Below are 6,000 nucleotides of genomic sequence, written 5' to 3'. Positions count from 1 at the left end.
GGGAAGACAACTAGTCATCACCACCCAGTACCAACTCTTGGGCGACTCTTTTGCCAACGAATAGTGGGATTGACCATCACATTATAACGCCCCCACGGCTGAAAGGGCGAGCATGTTTGGTGCGACGGGGATTCGAACCCGCGAACCTCAGATTACGAATCGAACGCCTTAACCCACCTGGCCATGCCGGGCCCTTAACTAAGCTATAGATAAGTAGATAAACGTAGTTTAAAGTTTTATTATACTAGCTTTCTGCATGGTCCACAGCGTAGTACAAGAGTAATACTGTCCTGCACCTCGTAATTATTGTTTGTCATCTATTTCATCACAAAGAATGATTTTCATTTATACATTTTTTTTATTTAACGACAGCTATTGCTACTCAATACTTTTAAAAAAAATTAAAATAAATAACAACTGCGGTTATAGACATTTCAGCAAAATAAAAATATTAAACAAGTTGCTGGATAACAGCAAGATTATCAATATGAAAATTAGCTTTAGAAATGGAGAGACTGTTGTTAGTTTAAGTTTAGAGGGGGATAACTTTGAGCATTCTGAGTTCAAACTCTATTCAATATAAATTCAGTTCCAAAAGTTGATGCTGTAAAATAGTAAGGTAGATAGATATAAAACTTTTCATCTCTTCATTCAAAGTGCATCTGGAATTCTGAACTCAATATATGGAATAAATTATGAAGTCAGAGGCCCCTCGAATTTGGGTATAGCTAGCCCTATACCTATACTTCTAGCCAGAGAGAAAACAGGCGGCTGTCAACACCTGTCGCCACACTTGGAGCCAGTTAACGTTATTATGATGCGTTCACTGCTGAAACAATAGCTAGTGTTCAGTAACATCGTGGCACGGCATGGCCAGGTGGTTAAAGCGCTCGACTCATAATCTGAGGTTTGCGGTTTCAAATCCCCGTCACATCAAATATGCTCTCCCTTTCAGCCGTCAATCCCACTATACGTTTGTAAAAGAGTAGCCCAAGAGCGGTAATGGATGGTGATGACTAGCTGTCTTCCCCTAGTTTTAGACTGCTAAATTAGGGACGGCTAGCGCAGACAGCTTTCGTGCCGCTTTGAGCGAAATTCAAACAAACAGTAATATCGTATCCCGAATTTCAGACTTTCGATCCACAGCCGAACACGCTATAACTAGGCCATGCTCAACCCATAATGAACATATTCGTGAATAAAACAGTATTTACTATACAATATTGATTCCAAATCACTAAATCCTCCTAACTTCGTTTTCCTGCTATAACCTTGTCTGTCTTTCATCGAATAGAAATGATCAGGTGGAACATAGTTCAAAGTTGAAATTTATAGGTAATGCCTACTCGTAACCAATTTATAACCGGAAGAAGAATGAAGCTCAATAAATCGTTGTTCTTTTTTAAACAAGTCAAAATAGTAGTTATACAATCGCATTGTTCAAGCAAACATTTTTGTTCTTTCTTGAGATAAGCGCGACCTCAACGTATTCATTGTACTTGCACGAACAGCTTTCCAGTATACTGATATCGGTGACATGTCTGAGCGACCTCTTTCTCACTGAAAGCACGACGTAATAACCTAACACATATCGAAATACATACAATTATATTTAAATCGGCCTAGCGCTCCAGGCTACAAATAAGGCAAGACTTTATCCCCCAACATATTGGTTATGCAGCAGTGCAGGAAGTCTTTGAATTCTGTTTAAAGGTATACAACCGAAAGGCCTCTTTTAAAGTTCACTAACTGTAACGTTTGGAGTAAAATGGTTTGTTAAATAAATTCCAAGATCACACGTTTTTTAACACGTTAAAAATACTTCAGCTTGTAGCATAACACAATAAAATAACGAAATGTAAACATTTCATTTTCTAAATACACCAATCTGAACGTTTTCCATAAGTAAATCCGTTAGTGTGGTTCTTTCACCCGATGAGCAGAATGAACTCTTGGACCTGCAGTGAACTTTGAATGTTCCAGTAAATTTGCTAGTTACGCAGACCCTGCAGAAACGTATCGAATGACGAAACTTTGTCCGCCTGCTCAATGCACTTTGTATTAATTATTGTATTTTTCTAATACGTATTGATAGCAATGTATTTATTACAAATGATTTTAACTCAGTACGGTTTGTTAACGGCCTATAATCGTTCTTGGTTTGATTTATAGCCTAGTTTTCATCGGTAGTTAATGACAAGCAGATAAACTGAAATAATAAAACATCCGTGACTGAGTGAGTTTTGATTTATTATGGAAGTGAACAAAACGATAAAGATTTTATTTTCAATTTTAAATACATTAGAAGTTTGAAGTTATGTGCAGCTTTAGCACATTTTTAAAAAACTCAATGAACCTAATGGATACAGGTCGTTTTTCATGTGCAAACAACACAATGTAGTTACTGGTGTCGGAACTATTGGACAATAAACTGGAGGAAAAAAAAACTGTAAAATAAAAGGAATGGTTCACAAAAGAAAGGAAACGAAACTCTTGAAGGAACAGTTTCATTCGGATTTTCTTCTGTTTTGGATTCTTCTCAATCTAAACAGATGATATGAAGGTCACCTTTAATTTGTGTTTGACCTAGTACGAGAGGATGCTAGTGACATTCTGTATTTTCTCATTTCCTATCCTATGGTCAGTGACCTGTGGAACTAGCTTGACCTATATACTTTCACGAAGTTATTGATTTCTTTTGTCAAACCAACTCCTGACAGAGTCTGAGTTTGCTGGTGGCCCATAACGATTCAGGTCATTGGGTGTTGGTGTTTATGTCCATCTATCTTTCTAAAGAATTAAACATCACTTACAGTGTATGTAGAAAACTATTTTGTTTGATGTCTTAGTTACATTGTTTTGTAATTCTTTCTCAACAGTCGCACCTAATAAACTAATTGTATACTTTAGTGGTCATTGTGTCTGCACCGAAACAAGTATACAAATATAAAAACACAATTACATTTCAGTAGGACAACGAGTAAATCACTTTTAAATATATTATTGTGAATAACCTGCGCTTGCACATATTCAGTAGACTGGAATGTACAGGGAGACCCGTAAGTCCCTACCCATCAATATGTTATTATAAGCAACATTATAATACTAATGATGAGTTGAAGGCAGCTGTTACCTCGGCATTTGGAACAATAACCCCTGTTATGTTGAGGAAAATGTCTCACAGAACATGGCGTCGCATAATATTATGCAGCGAGAATGAGGGACAGCACACAGATACACTGGATACATAAGATATATGGATGGGTAGGGACTTACGGGCCACCCTGTACTTTAGCAAGCTGCTAACAATTCCTATATAAGAATGAAGAGGTCTGTAGGACTACTAAGACTATTCAGACTTTTGTCAGTACTATACTACACATTATTGTAAGCAGATGTGAAGTGTGACAGACAGTTTGTTTGTTTACTTGTTTCTGAATTTAGCGCAAAGGTACACGAAAGTGCGAGCCGTCCCTAATTTAGCAGTGTGAGACTAGAGGGAAGCAGCTAGTCTTCACCACCCACCACCAACTACTGAGCTACTCTTTTACTAACGAATAGTGGGATTGACCATCACATTATAATTCCCCCCTCTGGTGAAAGGGCGAGCATATTTGGTGTGACGGGATTTCGAACCAGCGACTCTCAGATTACGTGTCTTAACCATCTGGCCATGCCGGGTCTCCCTCGGAGAGTCGGTGACATATTTACTATTGACAAGTGTCCCTCGGAAAGTCAGTGAAGTGTTTACTGTTGATAAGTGTCCCTCAGTGAGTCAGTGACATGTTTACTATTGACAAGTGTCCCTCGGAAAGTCAGTGACATGTTTACTATTGACAAGTGTCCCTCGGAAAGTCAGTGAAGTGTTTACTAATGATGGATATCCTTCAGGGAGTCAATTACATGTTTACTATTGATAAGTGTCCCTCAGTGAGTCGGTGACATGCTTACTATTGACAAGTGTCCCTCAGAGAGTCAGCAACATGTTTATTGACTTACAATATTAAAGTTCAGGTTTCAATTATCCACGATAGAAAAGGTGCAGATAGCCCTTTGTGAACTTTGTGTTAAAATAACACCAACAATAGCTGTTAAATTGTACTTTTGAGATAATGTCAACATGCAGAGTAAAAAATAAAGATAACCCACCTTTTAATCTAATATTTTATTCTAACATGGATGAATTTGGTAACTAAATATTTCAATGTTAATATAGCAACTGAAAACGTTGTAACAAGATAACTGAAAAGAGACAACGACATTTGTGTGATATCGGGACAATATTTGGGTAAAACATTATCTTGTGATATCGTAAATTATCCATACTAGAGTTATATTTATTTCATATTTAAATGGAAGTCATTCAAACTGATCACTATAACAAGTCTCGTACTGTCGGGAAACATAACGTTTATCATAAATTTGTGTGAAGCAATTATTGAACTAAATTAGATTAACCAAATACTATTATTTAACGAGTATGTTCGGTTCACAAAGCAACCTTCTCTAAGTTGTTAACTGTAGTCTTGGTTTGATTTGAATCACATTAAAACTGTGGTCATTTCTACAACATTAGAAAAGTCTTCAATTATAGACAAATAATTTGTAAGTGCAGTATATAGAAAAGTAACTGATAGGAAACCCATTAAAACAGTTTATGGATAAGTAAATAAAGATGACTAAACTGGTTGAAATAATGTATTTATAAGTAAACATTTAAAAGGGTTTATATAGAAGTAACTGGTTAAAAATATATAAATATAAGTAACTGGTTAAACAATTTATACACAAGTAACTGGTTAAACAATTTATATATAAGTAACTGGTTAAACAATTTATATATAAGTAACTGGTTAAACAGTTTACACACAAGTAACTGGTTAAACAATTTATATATAAGTAACTGGTTAAACAATTTATACACAAGTAACTGGTTAAACAATTTATATATAAGTAACTGGTTAAACAGTTTACACACAAGTAACTGGTTAAACAATTTATATATAAGTAACTGGTTAAACAATTTATACACAAGTAACTGGTTAAACAATTTATACACAAGTAACTGGTTATACAATTTATACACAAGTAACTGGTTAAACAATTTATACACAAGTAACTGGTTAAACAATTTATACACAAGTAACTGGTTAAACAATTTATATATAAGTAACTGGTTAAACAATTTATATGTAAGTAATTGGTTAAAACCTTTTGCAGATGAATAACTGATTAAAACTGTGTGTATTGTTGAATATTACAAATAAAACAGACACTTGTTAGTTTACAACTAAACTCGTCTTCACATGTTAATGACTAATGAACAAAATACGTGAACATGGTTTAAACCGTCTGACGAAGGCTTTTCACCCTAAAAATTGCGAATACATTTTTTGTTACAGACGTGTGATTTACCAATTGTGAACACTTTATTTTTACTCGTTTTATTGTCCTTCATGACGTTTTTTTCTCCTCTAATCAACAAAAGCTGTGTGATTCATCTCCGTAAGGTAATTCACCCAACATTGACCGCTGTTAACCTTTGTCCACAATTACGTCAGACATGATAATCTTTGTCCACACGATTTGAAAAGTTAAGACCCAGAATACTTCTTGGTATTATCCTGATAATAAAGTATTAGCAATGCTTCTGTATATATATATATTACAGTATACAAACATACGTATATATATGTGCTGTACATATAACGACATGAAGATGACAACATGGCTGGTAATAGAATAATAATTCTGAATTTTGGTCACATCATAATGTTTTTGTTTTCTATTTTGATTGCTTACGGACAATTAATATATTAAATAGCTTTACATTAATTTATTGTAACAATATTAATTTCATCTTACCTCCAAGTGAGAAAACATCATTATTTCTTCTTTACTTTGGGGATAAGTCACCTTCCCAAAACTGTATGTAAGTAGTGAAGGGTGATATAGGTGTGGGACACTGTGGCCTTGAGCACGTACATCTCGCTCCCTCAT

This window comes from Tachypleus tridentatus, chromosome 11 (genome assembly GCF_004210375.1).
Source record: "Tachypleus tridentatus isolate NWPU-2018 chromosome 11, ASM421037v1, whole genome shotgun sequence".
NCBI classification, from domain to species: Eukaryota; Metazoa; Arthropoda; class Merostomata; order Xiphosura; family Limulidae; genus Tachypleus; species Tachypleus tridentatus.
This window is presented reverse-complemented; position numbering follows the sequence as displayed.